Source organism: Podarcis vaucheri, assembly GCF_965113315.1.
Source record: "Podarcis vaucheri genome assembly, chromosome: 2".
NCBI classification, from domain to species: domain Eukaryota; kingdom Metazoa; phylum Chordata; class Lepidosauria; order Squamata; family Lacertidae; genus Podarcis; species Podarcis vaucheri.
The window spans coordinates 58,316,819-58,342,107 of NC_138760.1; the positions used below are offsets into that span (position 1 = coordinate 58,316,819).

The following is a 25,289-nucleotide window of genomic DNA, read 5'->3' on the forward strand; positions in this document are numbered from 1 at the left end:
TGTAATGAGGACGGTAGCCTTGCCATTGCTTAAGGCAGTCTTGCCAAAACACCTGTGAATTCTTTGGAGTGTGGTGCATATAGCAATTGCAGTTGGGTTTAAACAAGCCGTGTTTCTTCTTTGGATTCTCACCTCGCTTTGGTCTCGTGTTCTAGCTGCCAGGGTACATTTCTGTTAGGGGTCCAGCTAATTGGAAGTAAGGGAGACATCACTGCCTGCTGTAGCTGACTGACTCAGAGCAACGGTTCTTTCACACATTCTGGTTTTCTTACACAGAGGTTATGTGCATTCTGATGGTTGCCTGCTTGAGGTACTGATGGTGTGAACAATACCTGCACTATAGTTCACACACTCACACTTGTTCAACACAGGTGTTTTCTATGTCCGGCAAAGCGGTAATGTATAGAAAACACCATATCCCAACCCATGCTGTAGAAAACCTTGGGTTATGTTATTCATAAGCTATAGTAGTACAAATAGTGCTGCATAAACAACAACAACAACAACAGCTCAGCAAGACAGTCAAGACTAAGTAGAAGAAACATCTGATTGCTTTAGTACCAGAACACCTCAAGAAAATTGGGTTTCCTGTTTGGGTTGTCAATTCCTGACCTAAGGTGTTTTCCTTTTGCTGCACCAACTATGTAACAGGAGGAGATTTGACAGACATCACCTCTTAGCAGAGTGATGGAAGAAGCTTCAGCTGGTGCACCTTGCTTTACTGCAGCCAAAGCACAAGGTTCTGTTTGGCAGACGTTCATGTTGCGGTCCTGTATTTGCATTCTGAAAAGCACCCCATAGACGTCTTTGTCTTCCTTTCCCTCTTTCCTCAAGTAGCAAAAAGATAAAGAGCTTTCGTTTTTGGTTAAAAGAAGCTCCTCTTCCTTCTCTTGGCAATATAGCGGTGAGATCTCCTTCAGGCTACTTTAGCAGCAATTTACACCTTCTTCAGAGTCATTATCATAGCACATGGTAGCCTTCCTTGTTTTATTGCAAGTGCATTAGAATTAACTGAAGAACACTGATGTGCATTGTATAGCTGTTTCTTTTGCTGTCAGTCAGCGGAGCTATTGCTTTATTTGATTTCTCCATCCAAACTGCAATTCTTTAGTGGGAGTGTTTCTTTCTTCCAGAGAAGTATGTGTTCTGTGGACACTGGGCACTTGCTTCATTAGGATCTGAAGCCTAAGCTGTGGTGCTTTGGGTCTCTCTGCTCACAAAGCACCCGTCCCACACAGGAGAGTCTCTGTGCTTCCACTAATTAACTACTGGCTAAAGAAGCCTTGAACCTGAAAGTGCAGCATGGCTTTGAAAGAACATAGTTACAGTTTTCTGGATGTGTTTCCTATTTTAGCCCCATTACCTCCTGTTGTACAAAATGGCTGGTTTGGTATTGACCGTTAGTCTAGCATATATTAATATGGCTGCACAATATTGATTTAGAAGAGTTTTTTATGTGTGGTGCTATTATTACTCACCTTTTATAGCTTCTAGTTTCATCGCCCGCAGGCCAGCAAAGACATTTAATAACTCCAGACATCTAATTAATTCTCACCATAAAGCAACTGGTTTCCATATTGCATTGCCGATTCTTGATATTGAAGGCATTGCTCAAGGCCAAGATTATTATTATTATTATTATTATTATTATTATTATTATTACTTCACAGTTTGTTTACTGTCATTTTGAATAGTGCATTTGGAAGGCTGCATTGTCTCACTGTCGTTCAGAAGGCCCGTTAAAATAATTTCTCAAATATCCTGGATATCTAAACCAGTGTGCTGCTATGCACAGACAGAACTGCTCATCATTGTTATTGACTTCTTTAGTTTTTTCTGAAATGCACTGTCAAAATGATACTATTCAAAGATTGCCTTCTTCACTGCATTAGAAGAACATGTATTTAATGTGTAAAAAGCAAGGACCCAGTGCAGAACTGCCACATTTGCTTTGTCTAGATCTAAGTGGAGATTCTCCACATGGCTGACATGCCAGTTTGAGCCTGGGTTGTACTGACCGAACCCTGCAGTGGCTTGAAGTGACAGCTCATACTGAGCTCTTCCTGAACAGCTTCAGTTAAGGCTACAATCCTACACACGCTAACATGAGAATAACTGCCATTGGACTCAGCATTGGTGCTTACTTCTGAGCAAACATATATAGGCTTGGACTGCCTAGGTAAAGAAATTGTACACACTTTTGCCATCTTAAACGCAGCCAGTCACTCATTGGCTGCTATGCTTTCTGTTTATTTTCATGTCAATTGTCTTTCCAAAGTTTGCAGGTTGTTGTGAGAGTTGGTGTGCTGAACATGGGGGCGAAAAATGCCCCCAAAAAGAATGAATTGTTTTGCACTGTGGGAATGGTGTTGGACAGGCTGCCATTTAGATAATGTTCATTGTCTTGCATATTGTCTTGGAAACCTTTGAGGCCTGCTGGTCTCTTGTGATACAATAACTCCAGATGACTAATTAATTGCCTGGAGTAACTGTACTATGAGTCAAAATGAAGTGACTTCATTGGCAATGGATTTTGGATGCCATTAAGGGTGATACAGTAGGAGACAGGTCCATCTTATGGGGCACAATCCACCAAGAATATCTTCTGGGCAAGTTCTCTTGAACTGCAGCTGTGCAAGAGCTCCATAGGATTATGCCCCATGTTGATTTCTGATATACGCTCGGTGTTTATTACCCCTGCCATGCAAAAATCTCCAAATGAATCCGAACTTCAATCTCTAAAATCCCTGGTAGAGGACAAGGATCCTGAGATCACGTAATGTGCGATTGCCATAAAACTTAGGGAACAAGCTGTGCTATCATAATGATCAAGGCCTTAAATGATAATTTTAGGTTATATTTTAGTGACTAAATTTTAATTTATATATTTTTTAACTCTTGCTATATTTGTATTGTCCCTGTTATGCCTAATTGCAAATTCAAACGATTCCCTATCATGTTTTATGACTTCCTTGATATTGTATGTGAGCTGGAACTGGTCTGTGACCAAAATAATGAATGCAGTATGTTCAGTATTTCTGTTTTTCTGTATCAGGGTGGTCATCAAGGAAATAACAGATATGACAGAGCCATAGTACAAGAAAGGGTAGTTCAGAGTAGAGATGTCTAGTTGAGTACTTGAGTGATCCTTTACCATTCCTTGCAACAGGGATTGGGAACCTGTGGCCCTCCAGATGTTGCTGGGTTGCATTTTATTCCTGGCCGTTGGCCAAGCTGGATGGGGTTGATGAGAGCTGGAGTTCAGCAATATTTGGAGGGCCACAGATTCCCCATCCCTGCCACAAAGCATGCTGTGTACATATTTACTCTGAAGTTAGTTTTATTGACTTTGTTGGAGCTTATTTCCAGGAGAGTAAGGGTTGCAGCCTTAACCACCTAAAATATATATACTGGTTATAAGACTTAAATTAATCTTTATACATTACAGTACATTGGGAGAGAGGGGAACAAAGGCAGATCTTCACTGCACATTATTCAAATTGATACGAGATTTAAAACAGATTCTTTGAGATGTAATAAATTCTGTCCCTAATAAATCCATAAACTGATTAAAAGTGAGTGTCACCTCTGAGCAATGGTTACATTCTCCAGGAAACCAGGCCACCCACAGCAGCAAGAAAGCCACACAATGATCCACTTCCCAGTTTGGATTTTAGGGTCATATTTGCAATTTGTTTGTAGTGTTGAAGGTTAATAGTCAATTATTTTGCCCATCACTCATTCCTTATTGCATTTCTTACAAATAGTGAGGTAATAAAAAAGCACAAACCCGATCAAGACTCTTATATTTATGAGATCGTAGTGTCACACAGGCAGCCCATATTCTAAGGGTATAATGCTATTTTGCTTTTGTCATATTAACCCTTAGCTGTTGTCCAACTCTGGTCAAGTGAATGCTGTTCAGAGATCAACCTAATGAAAACTATGGATCCTCAGTGGGATATGCTTTCTATATATTGATTTTGGGGTGGGGGGCGGGATTAATGCTTGCTGTCACTGATTGTATTTGCCTGCTGTGTTTTTAAGTAGTTCCTTGGTTGCTCTGGACCAGTGTAATCTTCATTAAACAAACAAACAAAATCCCGTCTGTTTAATTCTACTATCTTGGACTGATGGTAGAGAATTTGAGATACAAAATAAGGGCTGTTGAGAAAGATTCACTGCGACTTAGCTAGCTCAGTAATTAAAGAAGGCCATAACACAGGGAGTTTGAATATACAGTAGCTGTATACACACAAGAGTTGTTTTGAAAGCTTCCTGTTTGGCAATTGCCCATGAACTGCCCCCTCACAGTAACCAGAATGGCTGCTGTGCTCTCAGAATAAACACTTGTGGGGTATGCGTTTTACCCAGTTTATTTCTACTTGTAGTTCAGGTTAAGGATGTGAGGCTAGAAGTAAACGAACTTCTTTACCTTCTCCTAAAACTGGGGAGTCTTCCATGGCTACTAGCCATGATAGTTAAGTCCTGCCTCCACTGTCAGAGCTGATAAGCGGGTATGGCATGCCTCACAAGGCCAGCTGCTGGGTATCACACGTGGAAAAGAGCACCTGAGCACTCAGGTGTTGCTTGCAGGCTTCCTATAGGTATCTGATTGGCCAGTATGAGAACAGGATAGTAGACTAGATGGGCCTTTGTCCCAATCTAGCAGGGCTCTCCTTATCTACTTAGTTATAAAAGTCTTGCATTTAGTCCATAAAAGCAGGATTTGATTTAATATTTCTCAGTGATGAAGTAGCAACTGGACATCAGTTACTGGTCCTTTTAGTGTTCCACTTCCCTCCGCCCCACCCCCATACCAGGTTATACTTAGTTTTCTTCTTATATGACCTTTCCCTTTTTCTTAACCTTATTTTAACAGCTATTAAATTATCTGGAGGTTTGGGACCTATGAAGGTCAAAGTGTTGGAAGAGGAACTGAAAAATAGAGTACAGAGACTTTTCATGCCTGGGAGTTCAGTGATTTATCACTGTCGAAAAGATCTCTCCCATTGACCAAGGTGAACTTTTTTCTGAATAACAAATGTTATATATTGGGAAAAAGTTCTCATGGCTCAATCCTTTTGGCTAGAGAGAACAGGCCCTTGGACCGGTACAGGTTTATGACATGTGATATCGTGCTAGCTTTGCTTTGGCAACAGTTACCAGCAACACGTGGAATGAAATGGCATTTTGGAAAGCAAAGCCTAGAAACGGGAAAGAATGGAGGAATTGGAAGAATAGAACTCTGCAGATTCCTTTGGTGTTCCCAGTGATCCTCTCATGCTTATCACAACCTGATATGTATTAGTGATGTGTTGTGGAGGAATTCATAGTCAGTAAGAGAGGGCGTCCCCAATGATAGCTAGCGGTTTATTGTTATCCACTATAACAGCATGGGCATGAGAACCTAAAAACATCCCTTCCTGTGCTGTCTTTGGAGGGTTACGTGTAGCTGGACAGGAATCTGTCAAGGTGGGCAGGCTCCTTAACAGCTCTAAAATCCTGGGATGGGGGGCGGGAATTAGGGCCAGGAGAAGCATGTATTTATTTTTGCCTACACGAAGCCTCACCTGACAACACCACCAAGAAATTTGGGATAAAGCAATGCAGAAAGATAAGGCTTTACCAGGCCGTGTCAGTTGTCCCACGGTGGACTAACTCCTTTCGCCAGTGGTGCTTTGGCCAGCCTGCGTGTGAAAGGCTGATGCTGCAATTGCGTTGAAGGTCAGAAGAATGGCCATAAGCCAGACAATGTACAACAAGGAGAGGAGAGGAAAAGCACTGGCATGTGAGCATTTGGCAGCAACATGGTCTGAATTCTCTGTAGTAAAAATCCATTGCAGGATGGATCTATTGCTGCTCTTGTCTTTTTATGCCAAGTCACATTTCAGGACGATTTGTTTTAACATTTTGAGGGAAATTTTGATATGTTTTGTTTTATAGACTCGAGTCCAGGAATGTCAGATGAATGAGTCTGATGAGCAAATTGTTATTATCAGGTGACAAGTTTATGTGGATGTACCGGCAGGAAGGGGAGTGAAAACACTAATGGAAATTAAATGGGGGAAAATACAGTCTGCAACAATTGCATGGAAGCAATATATGCAAAATCAGTGCGGTTAAGCATACACAATGGCAGTAACTGATGGTAAAACAAACATCCTAGCATTAGCAAGTTAATTGACATATGTAATAAGATAGGAAACCATTATTGCAGTTCAAGCCATAGGTGACAGAACTGTACTTCTTGCAACCTGCCAGCTGAGGATTACACTTGAAGCATCTGGTGAAATGGATTCTAGTCCCACATAAGGTTAAGCCATAATGAATTTGTTAGCATTCAAGGTGTCACTAGGCTCTTTATTTTTAGTAATGCATCCAATTATTAGATGCAATATATCTATACAACACAAATTCAACATTGCTCACCAGGGCAAGACAGTTTGAGCATTTAAAACCAATCCTGACCTGATTGCATGGCTGCCAATTAGTTTCTGGGCCTAATTCAAATTGCTGGTCTTGGGTCAATGCAGGCCACTTCCGGGTTAGCGCCATCGGCAATGGCGGAGTTCCTCTGACCGAGAGGAACCCACTCCGTGAAAATCGGGTCTTGCCGCAGCGGCGAAGGCAGAGACCCTTCAAAAATCCCAAGCGGAGGAAGCCTGGGAACGTGGGATTCGGCTGACACCAGGAGTGCCTCCCCTACTCGCAGGGAAAGCCTTTTTGGGGGGGTCCGAAGTGACGTGGGGTGAGTGGCGCGGTGTTTTGAATCAACCGCTAATTTTACGGAGTGAAGCCGCACAGCCGTTGCCGGAGAGCACTGACTTTTTCCTGTGGACAGTTGGACTCTAAACAAGTACCTGTGAGTAGAACGGAAAATTGGTTTAAGAAACATTTTAATTTGGCACTGAAGCGGGAAGGTTCTAAACAGGAAGTCCGCCTTCCGCTTTTGTAAATAGACTGAAGCAAAAACTTTGCAAGCTAAAGTCTGGAAAGTCGTATATAAAGGTCTAAATTTCCTTCAGTAATAACCACCAAAACCCCTCTTGGAAGCAGGAGAAGGGGGGGGGGACTTTTGATTGTTCAAGCCTGCAGGAGAGAGAGTAAGGAAAGATAAATTTCCACCGTCTCAAACCTGGGAACGGGGTGTCAGAGACAGAAATTTATGGGGAAGTTCATTGACTGTGAATGGAACGTCTTTTGACAGATAGTTAAAAAAGAGAAACATATTGATTCCAATGTTGCCTTTTGCATTCAAAAGAAACAAAATATTTGAAAAATGAAAGTAATTTTATTTTGTTGGACCTGCCTTCAAAAGATGGATACAAATAGAAATTGTCTCCTCTAGAGGGAGCTTGTTAAATTGTTGCTCGAGTCGATCTGGGGATTTCACAGCTGTGGAGATTAGGATCGTAGGACCAGACTCTGACCTTGAATAAAAATGTGTTTAGAGGAAGTTTTGGTGCTTGCTTTTTGCAAGACAAGCGCTTTGTTGGAGCAGATGCATGAGAAGATGGATTTGATGATTGTTGCAGTCAGAAACTTTGGACAAACGGCGAATACCCATATAGAAACCATTCAGGAACCAACCCAGGAACCTGTTTTGACAGGGCAAGTGCAAGTGCAGAAGATAATGGAGGAGGTTGCTATTGAACCTCAAGTAACACAAATGGAGAGACCCGAGGCCTTGCAGGAGCATAAGCCGCTGTTCTTGAAGTTTGAATCTGGAGTGGACCAGGGGGGGTCTGGAGTTGTGAGGGCTCTTAATTTTGGAGGGACTTTGAAACATGCTCTTAAATACTTTCTGGACTACAGTGTTGACTGCGGGGAATGGGACTGTGGGGAATGGGCTGATCTGCTGAGGGGAGATGGAGATATCTTTGGATTGGAGTCCCCCCGAGACCTACTCCCCAATGAGAAAGGAAAGAAATTAAGAAGAAGATCAACAAAAGACAAGGTAAAGTGCAGGTATAAACAAGAAGAAGATCTGCAGAAGGGACATGGGAAAGACTTAAGAGCCTCGGACATAAGATCACCAGGTTGATGGACTAGATGGAATGGACAAGAAGGACTGACAAAACCCGAGACCAGGAAGAAGAGACGTTCGAAGAAGATTGGAAGAAAGATTTTAAAATTTATTTTGAGAATTAGTGTAAAATTAACGAGTATTAGGAAAAATGTTGGAATGGAACTATTTGACTTTAGTAGAAATGATATAAGGAGTTATGTACAAATAAGTATTAAGTTTCAAGTTTTAAGGTTTTTTATGGTAAGATAAGGTTAAAATAAATTAAGGTAAATTGAATGACAGAATATAGTGAAAGATGGAAAGGATTTGCTGAGTTAATTAATAGGTTAGACCGTTAAGATAAATTATACAACAAAAATTGAGAAAGATGGAAAGAATTTGCTGAAACAATTAATTAAACTAGAATACAAAAAGGGAGGTGTGAGGAGGTCGATGAAATAAGTAAATGAAAGATAAAGATATGGAACATTGGATGTGTGTTTTAATGTTATTGTTCTTTTTTGCTGTATTGTTGTATTGTTTTTTATGTTTTTCTTTATATGTATTGTAATGTATGTCTGGTTAATTTTTTGTTGTTTTCTTTTCTTTTTCTGTAATTTTTAAACTTCTAATAAATATCATTTTTAAAAAAAATCAAATTGCTGGTCTTGATCTATAAAGCCTTAAATGGCCTAGGACCTCAATATCTCAAGGACGGCCTCTCCTTATATGAACCAGTCCAGACCCTGCAGTCATCATCTGAGGCCTTTCTTTGTGTGCCTCCTCCACAACGTTTCTGAAGGGTGGCAACACATAAAAGGGCCTTTTCTGCAGTGACTCCTCATTTGTGGAATCCTCTCCCCAGGAAGGCTTACCTGGTGCCTTCATTGCATCTCTTTAGGCACCATGTGAAAACATTTTTCTTTACCCCCACCTTTGGCTGATTAACACTCCATGTACTTTTAAATATGTTGGGGGAGGGTTATTGGTTTTGTTTTGTTCTTGCTATTGTTTTTACATATTTTGTGTTCTCATTTTATATTTTTATGATCTTCGAATGAAGGGCAGTATACTAATTTAATAAATGATAATACATTAATAATGATCAGACTGGCATTTACTGTCTGCATTCCTTTCTCCCCAACGCAGAGCAAAGTTGTTGCTAATTCCCCAATATTTGTCGCAGGTAGACCTAAGGGAATACCTAACCCCTGCTTTAAAGCACTTTGAAGAAGCAATACGCTTTCTAAATGCCAAGTCTCATGGTGCTTATTATGTGACACAGGTAATGCCATCAGTCTGTAAGAGTAAAAGATTAGAGTGTCTTTGAGCAAAACTACTTTCCTATTCTCTAGCTTACAGAAATGATAGCTACTTAAAGCTATTTTTCCTTTTTTACTGCGGCTTTTGCATTTGGAGGGTCTGACATTCCCGAGAACTCATCTTCCACAGAGATCAACAACAGTTATAAGAGCCTCTTTTAACAAACCTCTCACTTCACTTCAGCAGCTTCATGCCCATTCTTCCCAGTGATGCACTTTTGTTTACAAAGCTCTGTTTTTCTGAAATACTTCCATGTAGATAAAAGTGCCCGTGCGTGAGAAGCGGAGTGATATCTGTGACCCTGTTAAGTGGCTTTTTGTTATCAAAAACACGATCTATTTATTTTGCTGTACACCATAATTTCAGATGCTTAAAGCTTCATACTTGACATTTTCTCTGTGAAGAGATAATTTGGGGTAAGGAAAATATTTAACTGTTAAAACAGTTATTTCACGTTTGAGGTTTGCTATATACAGAATGTGTGCATCAGTTTCATTATCATATGCATGTGGTAAACACTTGGATAATTTACTGAAAACGTCACTTTCCTGTGCAGTAGCAATGAAAAGGGCAAATTCTATGTCAGAAATTATTTAGGAAGGGACCAATATCAGCCAGTGTCATAATGCTTTGTACACGTTTATGGCACAGCCACAATCCCACCAGGATTATCAAAGGAATGCAATAAACTCCATACAAGGAAAAGTTGAAGTTATCATAGTTTTGAAATACGTTGACTAATAAATCACACAATTCTATATGTAATTGTTGAGCCTTGAAATCAGTCTTCTCAAACCATCACCCTCCAGATGTTGTTGGACTACAACTTCCATCATTCCTGATCATTGGCTGGATGGGGCTGATGGGACTTGGAATTCAAAAGCATTTACAGAGCACCAGGTCAGGGGAGGCTGCTTTAGATGCTCAGCTGAGGCCCTTCTCTAAGTGCCTCCACCAGCTGGCTGTGGGAGAAAAGAGTTTTTTCTGCAGTGGTCCCTCAGTTGTGAAATGTCCCCCACCACAGAGGTGTACCAGGTACCTGATATCTCTTTGGTGCTAGGGAAAAATTCTGCATGTTCCAAAGAGTCCTGGTGAATTTAGAAGCTCAAATGCTGCTTTGTGATTTTTAGTTGTTTAGTATTTATTTATTTAGTGCCGCTTTGCAAGCTGCAAGAGGTCATCACCAAGAAGCTAGCAATCTTAAATTTTACCTAGGGAAAGGAGAGGAAGAGGAGGCAGGGCTAAGCTGGGAAGCAATGTGTGGTGATTTCAGACTGAGTTACAGTAAGCAGGACATGAGAATTAGGAAGTTATGCCAAAAGTGGGTTGGTACTAATAAAGGGATTATGGTACTTTGGTGTTTTGTATCCCCTCCCTGCCGCCGCCGCCCCCTGTCCCCAGTGAGCATACATATAACTCATATAACCTCTTGCATTCTTCCTCTGAATCATCCCTAAAAGCATTGCTGTTTTGTTTTGCTGGAGTCTTTTTTGCATAGCTGTAGTATCCAAAGTGCTTGTGGTTTTGTCTGTGCTAGGGGATGTTTGCAATAAATAATTAGCACAAATAACATCTATGATTTAAATCTCTTTAAAGGAGAAATGTTTTGACTTTGATCCTGCACTCTGCAAATCAAGCTTCTACTGAGGCTCTGATAGAAGTATTTCCTCCTCACTTTTAACTACCCTTCCAGTTAGAAGAGAAGGTTTGCAAATGTCCCCCTGGGGTGCTCTGCACAGCAAGATACTTTCTGTTTCCTTTGATGAACAAAACAAAATAAAAAAGAGGTTGGGGGGGGATGGTAGAAGCTGTATAGGTTGAAGCAGCATCCAGGACTTGTTGCAGAAGATCTGGTTTTAAATGTCATGGAAAGGCAGCAGGCTTTATTTCATCTCCTTTTAAATACTTTATTTTCATGGCAGGTCACATTTTATAAATGTGGCAGCTGTGTAGATGTCTTTGTGGTTGTGTAGAATGCCTCTGGCCTACAAAGGGTTAATTGATTTGAAATTCAGCTTTGATCCTGCAGTAGGCAACTAGAATTTATGTGCTTAGTTGGTGTAGAAAATTGAATCCACTTGCATATTACAGTGGTGCCTCGCAAGACGAAATTAATTCGTTCCGCAAGTTTTTTCTTCTTGCGAGTTTTTCTTCTTGCGAAGCACGGTTTCCCATAGGAATGCATTGAAAATCAATCAATGCGTTCCTATGGAGACCGTCCGGGGACAGAGGGGAAGCGCCGCGCGCCTTCCCCTCTGTCCCCGGACCTGTTTAAAGCAAGGGGCGGTGGGGAGAAGATTGCTTCTCCCCGTTGCCTGCCCCGCAATCTCCGGGGACAGACCTGTTTTAAAGCAAGGGAAGGGGCAGCGGGGAGAATCACTTCTCCCCGTTGCCGCCCCTTGGTTCAAAAGGGGTCCAGGGAGAGAGGGGAAGGTGCATGCGCCTTCCCCTCTGTCCTTGGAGATTGCGGGGCTGGCAACTGCTGCCCCCTGCTTCAAAAGAGGTCTGGGGACAGCGGGGAAGACGCGCTGCACTTCCCCGCTATCCCCGGAGCTTGCGGGGCAAGCTTCGTTTTGCGAAGCAAGCCCATAAGGAAATGCGTCTTGCGAAGCGGCTAAGAAAACGAAAAACTCCTTCGTCTAGCGAGTTTTTCGTCTTCCGAGGCGTTCGTCTTGCGGGGCACCACTGTAGATGTTTTGGGGTCTGAGATGTTTGTACATCAAGTGACAAATGTGACGCTCTCCCATACATTGGGCTTGAGTTATGGCATGATTCTCAAAAGGGTCGGTCATCACTGGCCTAGAGGCTGTGGCCTGCTTGGTAGATTCTTTTCAGGTTTTTGTTTCCCCCCAAGGCGTGTCAATCTGAGCCACAACTAATAATGCGAGAGTCTGGGTCCTCCTTTTTTATTATAGTATTTCAGGTAACAGATTTTGCTGAATGTCTTAATCAGTGTCATGTACACATTGCTATGAGCAGCAAAAATCTGGTTTCTTTTTTAAAAGAGATTGACATACATAGTACTGACTGAGGTGTTAATTGTGCGAGTGCAGTTAAATTCTCTTTGGAGGAGAAGCAGGAAAAAATATTTCTGAATCACATGTCTTTTAATGAAAACCCTAGTTATGACAAAAGGAAAACACATGAAATGTAACTGCAGATGTGTGTAAGATACAAATGGGTGGGGTGGAGCAGCAGACCTAGAGAACAAGTCAAGGATCAAGAGTGTTTGTTAGCACATGCTTTATCTGAAATTATGCAAGGAAGCAGATAACACAGTGTTTTGCTCATGGAGGGGGGTGCTAGAAAAATGGCACAGATTTCATAGGATCTGATCTTGAGGAAAACACAAAAGTGCTTCAGTTCTCTAGGGCAGCGGGCCTCTAGGTGTGTGGATTTTTATGTTCCTTCCGATCACAGGGATTTTCAGTAATAAACCTTCTCTAGGCAAGATGGTTCACTTGCGCTCCTGAGTGCCTACAGCCTCAGCCTGCCATGGTGCACAGTAAAATTGCAGCCAGCCTTTTAATTTAATGAAACAAATGTCATCCAATCAGCTGAACAAGCATACCTATCAGTCGCGTGTCACTGTGTAGCCCTTGCAGGCGCTGGCCTTGTCTGAGCACGTGAAACATCAAGACGTTCAGGGTTCTGGGGTGAACCTTTGGTGTCAGTTATTGAATTGTTCAGAGGGCCTTGGAAGCTGACAGCAGACCTTTCCACAGAGGGGGAGATAAGCTCCTGATTAGTTTGTGAGCCCCCACAGAAGCTCCAGATGCAACACGCATGTCAGAAAGGCCTGCAATATATAAATCATCTCAATTTTCTGTACAATGTCAGAAAGGGGGGTGGGGAGAAGACGTTTCTGAGGTTGACTGGCGGTGTGTAACCTTATTAAAAAGTCTTCACTTTTGCTTTTAAGCAGGGCTTTGTCCATTATTGAAGCAGAGAGGAATGGAGTTTGCCATCCTCTAGGACGACAGAGATGGATGTCCGTGGTTCTGTTTTCTGAGTGGTTTGTTTTGGTGACATTTACTAACAGCTGGAGCTGGATGCGAATGGCTGACCAGCAACAGCTAAACCATCGACATATTGCAGCAACAGCAAACAAAAGGGCAGCTCTATGTAGAAGTCTTCTAAAGCAGGGTTGGCTAACCTTTTTCACCCCTAGGGCCATATTGATCGTCAGTCACCCCCTCTGAAGTCCACATGCCACTGGTGGGCACGACCAGTGGATATGCACCTGCAACTCCGGACTACATACATCACACATAAGGCCATGCACATTCACATGCACACTTACTAGATACAAAGACGCACACACCACTCCAGATCTGTGGGACACTGGAAACACTCTTTTTACTTATAAAGAGGAGGCAGAGGGCTTTATCTTTGATTTCAGCACTGAAAAAATTCATCTGCCTGCAGTATAAAGAGTGGATAGAGGGGTTTTATCTGGAGGGATAGGTCCTTCTCTGTAGTGGTACCCTGACTGTGGAATTCCCTTCCACCCGATAGCCCCAACTTTACACCAGGCACCGGGGCTTTCAGAGGCATTTGATTGGATAGCTCAAGGTCTTAGTGGACTTATGAACTGCTGTTGTATTTATAGTGTGTAATGATTTAAAAAATAGTGGATAGCTTGTTTCTGGGTTCTATGACTTTGCAATTGTGTCTTTTTTATCTTATTCAACTTGCTGCCCTGGGATCTCCACTTAACGAAACCCAGTTTAATCAGCCAGTAAAATGAACAACAAAAAGAAGTCCCTTCCTTTCCTCATTTTTGCAGTCACGCATCACATAGATTTATTGCTCTTTAAAAGGGGCTGACGGCAGAGCTAAGGCACACGGTCTCTTCTGCATACAGTGTGCACTTCTCGCATTGCTCTTACTTTGGGACTGGCTTACAACGTTTTCCTTCCTTTGAATGCCACGTGTGAGCTGCACTACAGAGTTCTCAAGACATCATGGCTGCATCCTTTCTTGTCGCCCTCCCTTGCTTCAAAAAAACAAGTGCTATCAAGAGAGTACATTGCTTCCATATCAGCAGTGATGGCAGAATAAAAACATGATTCAATCTGTTTTAATGTATCAGCTTGCATTTTGGATGCCGGCTCCAGGAGAAAGGAGAACAAATTCATCTTCTCCACATCTCCTTGTGCCAGGCAGCGGCTCTCTTTAATAAAGCACCATGCCAATGCAGCTATACAGACGAGGGCACATGAAGCAAGCTCGTGCCCACCCCCACCCCCTCTTTCTCCTTGTCATTGCCTGTACTCTCCTTGCCTTAAACTATTCTAGAAAGCCATCTTCTTGGCAGCAGAATCCTCTGGGACACGAGAAAGGAAGGAAAAGTAGGTTATAGTAATGCAGTGAAAATACATCACCAGGTAATCTGGGGAGACGTATCAGATGAGTGAACAAGTAATAGATTTTCTTTGTAATGGAACAGAACCATTGCCTGCTCTGCCTAAGTACAAGAGATGGGTATTCCCTTGCCAAAAGGAGAGGAGATTTCCAAACTCTGCTTTTGCCTTTAGCGAGAAAAGCTCTCACATGTGCACTTCAAGACTTTATTCAGAAGGTTTTTATTTGCTCATATTTTTAGCAACATTTATATGCGGCTTGATTGTAGTAAAACCTCTTAAGTGTTCAGTGGAGTTTACTCCCAAGCGGTTGCTGCCTTTGCCAACAATTGCCTTGGATAGGCCACTATCCTCACACCTCAGTTCAGCAGCACCCACAATCTGTACTTTCAGAGGAGCTCAAGTTTACTCAGGTAGCAGACAGATAATAGAATGCCAGGGCTTCCTAGAGCTGTCATTGCCTGCATCACACAACTTTATTGATTTTTTTTAAATAGTAGGGACACAGTTTTGCATGCTATCCCATCCCTGAGCAGTGTGAGATTCTGGGGTTTCCAGGTGCTTACCCAGGGTTTGTGTTTCCTTGAGAATGAGGGACAGCGGAGACTGTGGTGTCTTTATGATAGACGGGTTTTTTTACACATATATGCAACCTGAGCCTACGATCGAGGGGTTCACAGCATTAACACCATAAGAGGGTCTTTGTTTGTCCCATAGTCACAAGTATCCCTATGTCTCTTTGGCTTCCCAACCTGCTGCTTCCAGCTCTAGCTTCTAGCTCACATAACTGAACTCTTAACACCCAACTCTAACCTTTGCCTTTCTAACTATCAGTGAGTTGAGGCAGGGGGCCTCATCCATTTGCCACCAGGCACCTGGCACAGAGCCACTTCCTTTGTTACCTTAATGGCCCATACTTAGAGGGTCATTGCCTCACCAGGAAGCTAACCTGGCTATTCCAGAAATTGAATCCATGCTGGATTCAGAAATTAGAAAGGGACCCAGCCATAACAATAGGTGCCTTTATATTGAGGAAGGCCATAAATGATACATAAAAGGATTTATCAGTGATATATCCACACACACACACACACGTCAGGTCCACTGCTCAGCAATGTCTTACTATTCAAGAAATTATCAAACCAGCAAAACTTGATCTATGCCAGGCTGCCCTTAACAGGTGAAGTCACCTTCATTGCTCTTCAGAAACAGTAATCCATATGCAGCTTCAGTAAGCTAATCTCTTAGGAAAGTCTGATACCAACTGATTTATTTTATCTGCCAAGGATGCATCTTCTGCACAATTAACTTCGCCTTTGAGACTGGTCAAGATTAAGGGGAGGAAGGTGTAGAAAACAGCTGGTGAGTTGGCTGGAGGGATGTTCTAGCAGTGGTCTGAACTGGCACATTTCATAGTAATTAAAATTCAGTAATAATTCAGCAATGATTCAGAGAGCACTGTGGATATTCTTGTGAAAATAGTATATTAAGTTGACTCCATGGGTGGGGAAATGTCTGCTTTGCTGTTCATGCTAAGGACTTGCATGGTGACTTGCCTGGTGGGGCAGTGCCACAGAGCTGCCCTGCCAACAATTGGTGGCACTGCAGCTTCTCTGGATAGCACTGGGGCAAGGCAGCGCAATGGTGAGGTTGGGGCGGCATGGGCACATCAGTGGAGCCAATCCAGTGTCCCACTCCAGCTCCATCCAACTAAACTGCAGCGATGCCAGTGTTGAGAGGGCAGTGCCACAACACATTCCCACCCCACGAGCCGTTACTACTGAGAACAACCTCTAGCCGTGGAGAATTTAAGAGTATCACCAAGCTGCAAACTTGCATTTTGAGAACTGCAACAGGGCAGGCGAACACCTGCCATCACCACCTCTGCTGCATCTGTATCGTGTTTCAGTTTATTTATTCCAGCAGAGTCTTGTACAAAGACACACAGGGCTCATCCAGACTGCCTTTTGTGCTGTGTTCTAGGTATAGGTCCAGACTGCCATTTGCTCCTATTAATCACTGAAACACGGGTTTTCCAGGGGAAAGCGCCGGGACAAAAGCAACAACACTTGGACATAGAGCTTTAAAAACACAGACCTTTGCCTGGAAAGCTCAGTGCAAAAGGAAGTCTGGATGAGCCCTTAAGTGGACTTGTTTCCTTAGCCCTTTAAGGTCACAACCCAAATACCCAAGCCACCACCCTGTGGAAGTGTTGAATAGGGCAGAGATCTCCCAGCCCTGATAAACTCTGCTGACTTCTGCCTATGTAGCAAGAGTAGCATCACTCTGCTGGCCTGAAGCTCCTGTTCCACCTGCCAATAATGCAGGCTGTTCATCAGTGGGTTTCTTGCAGACAGCTCTGAAAAGGGATACCATGAGGAGTCACTCAAAACATACTTTGTTTGAGGATTCCTTTTGTTTGGTTGCAAAATAGAGCCTGCCATCTATTATCTGGCTTCTGAATAATAATAATACCAGGCAAACCATATACTTAACCTTGGTAATAAAAAGAGACTAGGGGGAGAAAATTAAACACAGGAGAAACGAGCCCCACCTTTTTATGGCATTTGGCAAAGGTTGTCCACTCTGCTGTTATGCCCTCTAAGGGCTGCAGAAGGCAGGGGATGGCAACGTGAAAAGTTTGTGAAGAGCCGGACATATCAAGGCAATCCAGTCTGTCTAATAACACAACATTAAGCAAGGGAAAACACAACGGTAGATGGACAGACTTTTCATCTTGAATCCTGTGTGTGTTGTGATTAAAATACAGGAAACTGAATATGTGCACCCAATAATAATAAATTATTATTATTCCAATTAAAGATTGCAAATGGGACCTTCTAAAAATAGGGAGCTGTCTAGGCCAAGTTAGCCAGCCACTAGCTATCTAGCCAAAATGGCTCACATATTTGACACATTCCTGTGAACAGCTTAGTGGCTACCGTAGTGAGGATGTCTGATCAGGAATTGGTACTTTATCCTGTCACATCTGTACTCTTCTCTTCTCTGTATGTATATTTTTTCCTTTAATATTTCATAGAGGTATTCCCTCTCACAGACACACACTACAGATTTCATCAGCACTTACACAAAGGATGCTAAGAGTAAGACTAGTTATGTTGTAAGACTCATGGCGTTGCTCTTTCTGTTAGATGAGCATTTATTATGCAGCACAGAGATTTACACGCACACACACTTCCGAGTAACATTATCATTTTAATGACAGATAGGGTAATTTGAAACATTTGGCTTTTTAAAAAGAATGAAGTGCCATAAAACTCAAGCGGCAGAACTAATCAATTTTGAATGATCAGATCATCATCAAACCAATGCAACAGAAATAATTAAAAAAAGGTTTCCTCCATTTGCAATAGGTACTTAAAATGGTTTTAAAAGAGTTCAGTGGGCACCATTTGCATGCTCAACTAATCTCATATAGAAATTCATTCCTTGCAGATATGCTTACTTTGGCTTTTCTAGACTATGTCTAGAAATACCCATGCAAATATCTACATAGTGCAATAATCCAAAATTTATTTTGGGGCTCATCAAAGCAATCCATTGCTAATTTTTCCAAGCTTCCTTGGGAAAATCTCAGAGCCTTTTGGGAGAGCTCATGAAGACCAAGCTTGTCCCTTGCCTTCTGTGCTGATCTTCTTCTTCCTCAAAGCTTGCCATGAATGGGAGAGAAGCAGAAGTGAAGCAGGGGCACCGGTGCAGAAGGTTTCAGCAGCTGCATCAACTTCTTTAAGACCTAGAAACTCCTGAATTCTTCCGAGCATAATAAAGGAGTCTAAGGGGCATTCTGGATTTTTAAAAAGACTTCTTACTGGGTGGGTGTATATTGTGTTTGTAGGTTAATATTGACTTGGCATCGTATATATGGAGTTAAGTGGATTTCTAGAAAGAATTAAATTTATAGTTGTGTTTTTTTAAAAAATGAAATTTTAGCAAAGATATTAAAAACTTAAATAGGAATGTTCTTGAAATGACAGTGTGGGAATGCTTTGGAGACTAATAATGAAATCCCTTATGTCCCTTCATAGGAGAACTGGTCTATAGATTCCCCAAGGCCTTACTAAATGACCTTGAGGAACAGACAGGAAGGATATTCTCATTAATTATATAGAAGATGTTCATGGTCTGTAGCTCTTGGTTTTGATTTCACAATATCTATAGGTAACAATAAGTTACAATCTGTAAATTCAAGAAGTCCAGCAGATAATTTGTCTTTAAGTTTATTGGGAAAATCAGTATTTATTAGTCAGCAGAGATTTATATTTTTTTTGCTGAAATCAAATGGATTAAGCATTTATTGAATAGGTTTAGCCCATTACTAACCACTATTTGTAGTTTAATTGGGTCTGGGATTTTGATAGCAGCCCGAATACCACAGAGACAAAGTCTTATAGCAGTCCTTAGTACCAGAGGGACAAAATTTGGAATAAATTAATGAACTGAAGTTAGTGAGTGTAATGTCAGATTTGGTGTCAAACTCCCCCTGAGCCCTATTCCATGGTGCATTGAAAACACAGCTTGTAAAGACATTCCAGGAGGCTGGAACAACTCTAAGTGATAATTGCAAAAAAGGGGGATAATAAACTTCTAGAGAGGGTTCATTATTGAGAAATCCAGCTAGAAAGTATTGAGGCTAGCCCTTCAACAGTCCAAATAGGCAAAGCCTCAGGGTTTGTCTCCCTAAAACAAACCATGAGTCATAAGCTGAGGATAAACCTTGTGGCTACAGTTCGTGGTTTGTTTAGAGTGAGTCAGGCTGCAAGCCTGATTTGGGGCACAAGGCCAAGCTGAACAGTGGCTTAGGGCGGCTCCTGGTAGTGCAGCAACAGCAGCAGCAGGACTGGGAGAAGAGCAAAATGGAAGTCAGTTTTTGCTCTGTGTACCTGCACGCTTGCCCGTTCACCTTCAGCCATAGTTTGGCTTAGTGTTAATGCTAGCAAGTCTGTTACTTTGAATTATCATATATATATTAAGTGAAATTTGTGGACTCTAGGCAGGTTTACTCATTGTAAAAGTTAAGGAAAAGATTGAGACACTGGGAGAGTCGATCATACAATACATAGATACATTTTAAAAATTCTAGATAGGATCTCAGATCCAGTTTTTCTTCTTTATAGAATGCAGTAGAAGATAGGAGTGGGACAGCGGGTCAACTCTTTGGCTCTAGTGGGTTTCCACCCACTGAAAAGCATCCTTTCCATGCTATTTTCATCTCTCGGGTGAAATAACCCAGGTAGCTCTATCTTTTTCAGTGTATGTATATAGTATGTTTGCTTATTTTGTGGTACAGTTTAGACATTAACATTACTGGGGGAAACAGCCCAAATATCCATTGGTTTGTTTTTTAACAGAGGCATTGAGATAGAGTCCTTTCATATGTATGATTTTACATGCTGATATTCACTTCCAGCTGCACTCCTTCTGCAAAATAAAGAAGCACATTGTATCAGTATGAATAAGAGTTATGACTGTGAAATTCTTATTTAAGGGGGGATAAGAAGGAAGAAAAAGAGCCTTTTATTGCCTTTTTGCATTTTTTATTTGCTCTTGCCCTGGTCACGAGCTGGATCTTTTCTCTGCTACAGGCTCATTATTCATCCATTTAATATTTGTAAACTCAGCTTGGAGCTTCGATGACCAGAACTGACCTCCTGGAATTTTTCTCCTATTCATCTGATTTTCCACAGCAATTACACCGTTGGTATCTGCGTCTAGGCATACTGTAAAAACAATGTGCCCAACAGAATTATCAAGTGGAATTAGATTGCTATGACTTTGCATTTGATAACACAATTGTGCTTTTGCATAATTCTCCCTGATTAGTGAAACGAGAGGAAACTATCAATCTGGCAGATGAGATTCCGTCTGCTGGCTCTTTTGGGGGGCAGGGGATAGGAGAAATATATCAGTGAGATCACTTGAAAGAATCATGCCTTTTAGGTACTGAATTGCTAAGTAGTCCATAAATCTATAGCTGTCGAGGTGGAATGGTCTCAACTGCTACCTACCACTGAAATTTTAAAACATGGAAAGGGACACGGTAAACATTATATATAACTATTCTAAGCAAATAGCAGGAATGTGCAGTGTGTCAGTATGATGCTTTTATAGGTGACATTATTTAGACTTTCTGTTTCCTCAGTCCACATTTGCTAGAGATTTCTGCTCTTACTTGGTCTGCCACTTATTATCTGGTTATCTGGTTTCCACCTTTTAAAATGCATATTTTTATTAATATATTGTGACTTGGGATTAAAGAGACCCACTGTCTTAAGAGGTGCTATTGCTGCCTGGATCATGCTTTAAAAAGAGCTTCAGGACCACCATTGCCTCAGTGTCTAAATGTAGTCTTGGCTGGAAAAGAGGTTGTGTTTTCAGTAGGCTCACGTAAAGCGTAGCTACTCCATTTGCCCAAGACTCCAGAGTCGTCATCTTACGGTATATGGACGCATAACAGAAGAGGCAGGCAGAACACTGAAAGCAAACACGTGTAGTGTGGCACTTACTTTATCAGTAGATAGCTGGGGCGCAGTGAACGGTGGCTTGGTATGTTAGATTTCTGGGGGAAAGTAGGACAAAGTTGTCCATGGACTGCTTTGGGAAGCATCATGAGCAATACTGAAGGTAACAGAAAAAGATTTCAGATTTTAAAACCTTGCTCCCAAGACAGTTTGTAGGAGATGAGGTGATGACTCAGGATGCCTGAACTGGGAGGATGAGGTTCCCAGCCTTTAGGCAGGTAAACCATGTTTTCTTTAGCAGCCAAAGCCCAATGCACACAACCAAACTGCACATGTGGGGAAAGTGGGATGAATGAATCCATTCCCAAATATCTAAACTACTAGACTGCCATCATATGGCCCCAGCTTGCAGCTCAGTATGCATTTACCAGGTCATCACAAGGAGATCAAAGTGGAGGTTGAGTTGAAAGCCGGCTATGTGTTTCTCTACAGATCCATTCCACCGAGCTTCTTAACATACCAATTTAATTGTGTGAACGTGTGCTAATTCAGTAGGCGTTCATAGGTGAGGGAAGGGCCAAGGGAGATTGTGCTGCTTTTTTACTGAGTGGCAGAACATGGGAAGGGGTGTGTATGTGCTTGTGAGGTGTCCAGTGCCACTAGGCTGAGGGATAGTGTCAGTGGGATGGGCTACATCATGCAGATGCCATAAAAAGGGGCACGGGGCATTTCCAGGGAAAATGTTCAAGGTGCCACATGCACTATGCATTCTTATTGACCCCTTTCTTCTTTAGCCACCTTCCCGTCATTGCACAGGGATATCTCCCTCCTTTAGCATAAGGTATTGAACCAGGGCTGCTATATGTTACTCCCTGAACCACCAGTGATCTGTTTTCTGCTGCATACCTGGCAGGGTAAGCTCGGTGCTACCTAGGCTTCACTACCACCTTTCCTGAACACTCAGTCAGCTGACACCAGAGGCCAATCCATGTTCACTATTGACTAATAAAACCTCAGAGCTTGCTGATCAATCTGATAACCTTGTTTCTGGTGTGAGTTCAGTGCCTAAGCCTCTCCTCCATGTCTTTGATCTCTTACCTTGGATCTTCATCAACCCTCCATCCTTCCCCACACCTATTTTGGATCATACATGATCCAGTTGCGTAGACAGCCAGCTCCCTTCTCCTTTTGTCTGACTCTTGCTGAAGCCTAACATTTAGCCATTCCACCTCTTCTTCTGCCCCACACAGCAGCGATTTCTCTCATTCTCTTTCAGCAGCCAGCTGCCTACGCAGTGTTATGTCATGTACACTTTTTTTAAAAAGCAACCCTATTATTCTCTAAGGTTCATTTGGGTCTTCTTTTATACTTGCGTTAAAGCAGTTTCTTGCAGCGATTACTTCAGCTTTCTGTTTTAATTAAGTTAAAAACTAATAGAAACAAATGCTAGTTCTTCCGATTTCCATCGCTGGCAGCACCTTTGTACTTTTCTTTCTTGATGGTCTGAACTGCCGGGCTCAGAGATTAGTCTGTGCTACTGAACATCTGTGTGGGAAGGCTTCAGAGATGTCAAAGAGAAAAGGAACACAAGAGGCTAAGGACATCAAACCAAAGGGAAAAGGGCCCTTTTGAAAATTCATGACAGTCGAGAGTTTTTCGTGAAAGCTTCTCTTCAAGAAATGTGAGGACTTCAGTTGATGTTTTTGAGAGGCTCTGAAACACTGCAGGGGGTCCGAGAAGAGAAGTACAATGCCTGAGCTGCGTAAATGCTTGCAGTATTTGGTGTGTGGAAAAGGGAATCCGAATACAATATTCTATTTAATAGGGAAGAGCATAAATTCTGCCTGCCTTGAAGTGGAATGTGGGTCAGCAGCGAAATGGTGGGGGCAGCCCATGGCTTCTGGATCATATTCGGTGCAGGGTTCTGACACAGGATTTTATCACCTCAGAATGCATTTGGGTGATCACTTCCATGTTTCTTCCTAATGCATAAATTATTTGTGTGCAGTTATGCTTAGTCTTAAGGGCATTTTCGGTACAGCAATCCCTCACATGCATTTTACAGTTCTAAAAGGGACTCTACCGAATTTTGTTCTTCGATGCTGCTGTGCAGAGAGAGAGAGAGAGAGAGAGAGAGAATATATTTGAACCTTCTCTTAGATATTTTATCAGAGACCAGCTCCTTGCCTTAGCCTGTCTACAAAATAACTTAGGGGGGGGCAAAATGCATCTATTGCACTTTGTTTTGGATTAATTAATCTAAAGGCCCTGTTGCAGAAAGGCCCTGTTGCAGAAGCAGAAACCCTCGTGCACTGATGGGACTCATTAGCAGCCATTGCTGGTTCGAGAAGTGAATTGATATTTGTATATGTGCAGGGCTTCTCGGAGATGCCCAGGCGATATTCAGATTTAGAGGTTCCTATAGGGGTGTATCCAGGGGTTGGCCCCCACCAAGAGCACAGGTCTGAGGGGAGGCATGAAAATCACACCTCTCCACTCTGGCTCAGAGTGGCTAGGAGCCCGTCTGCTCCCTGGGCCACTCCTCCACTGCTCTGGGCAGCCAGGCAAGGCACGCTAGCTTCTTGGGGCGCCTAGACCCCCCCCCCAGCCGGCCAAGGGTGCAAGGGATGGGTGGTGGTGCTGATACAGCTTCTTGCCAACAGCGCAAGGAAGCCTAGGTATGCCACATCTCTGTAATAAAAATAAAAAATGGGGAGTAAAACATAAGAAGAAAATAAGGTGCCCCGTTCAAAAACCAAAAGCTGCTCTCTTGCTTGAAAGTGTCAGTTTGGTCCGATGTGTATAAGAACAAGTTGCAAAACTTATCAAATACCCCAAATTAACAAGGCCCCATGCCAAATGGCCAGCTTCCATTCGCCCATGCGTGACTGCAATTATCATAAATGTCTAAAACACCTCCCTACTCAGATAGCCTTGTAATACTATTCTGTATCTTGAATATATGGTGTTAACCATCACTGCTACACCATTTTCAGTAAAAGCTAGGGAACAACCTTTGAACAGAAGATGGGAAATTTTAGGGGGAGGGATTTTACCAGGCAGTATGATTGCATACCTGGGTTAAGTTTGTTACAAAAACTATGTTCACCTTAATGTAGTGGGCAACACACACACACACACACACACACACACACACACGTTCATGAATGCACACAATAATGACCGTGATACCAAAATACAGAATCATTTGAACCAGTTCTCAGGTACAAAGACAAATATACACATGTAACATGCTTGCATAGCATGAGTACATGGAACAATCACAGCTTTTAACTGCAAACTTACATACATTTGGCAGGCAAAAACTGTGACTCGTGGGCATAATGAGCATTTTATCCTCATTAATCAGTTTCAAAGTTCAGGAATGAAGAGGTGGCTTTACACCTGGCTTTCCCCTCTGTAATATTCACCAAACTTTGTCAGTGAGCCATGCCCACCTTGCTCTTGAATAACCCAGGGGGAACATGGACTGAATGTGCAAGTTGATTCAGAGCAAGGAAGCCATAGCTGTGCCGGTTTTCCCACTTCCCCTTTAAATTGCATCTCCACAGACTGTATTGCAAAAGGCCAGTCTGTGACGAAAACAGCAAAATACTGCTGCCCCTTTCTTTGCAATTGGTTTTTATTTTATCAGCTGTGGGCGAATATCTGCATGTGCTCTGGTGCTGGGGCAGTTCAGTGTGCCAGGAGCATGCTCTGTAGTGCAGTGGTAATTGAAAAGCTCAACAGACTCCTGCTGGCTGGTCTGTCAAGAACCACTAAGCACATTCATTAAAGTGAACAACGCTCCCTCTTCTGCTCGGTTTCACCACCTTTCCTGTGTGCTTGGCAACTGTGGCTGCAGTTTGAAAAGGGCATATTGGAAGACTCAATCTATCAACCAAGTGCAGGTGGCTGTTTCCATGTAAACACAAGCTATGCACTCCTTTCCCCGCCCCACAGCCCCAATATACTCCAATCTGCTTTTAACTCCATCTCTCCCTTTATTTCTTTCTGACCTAGAAATGAACTGATCTATAAACGGAAGAATAGATATGCATTATTTTATTGGCTCATGATTGGATCCTCCTTTGCCCTGAACCCCTGGCC

At 42.3% G+C, this 25,289-nt stretch overlaps 1 protein-coding gene across 4 annotated transcripts in view; it reads left to right on the forward strand.

Annotated features, from left to right (window-relative positions):
- Window positions 1-25,289, forward strand: part of PPP2R2B (protein phosphatase 2 regulatory subunit Bbeta) — a 246,092-nt gene that overhangs the window by 174,788 nt on the left and 46,015 nt on the right. The window lies entirely within an intron of this gene.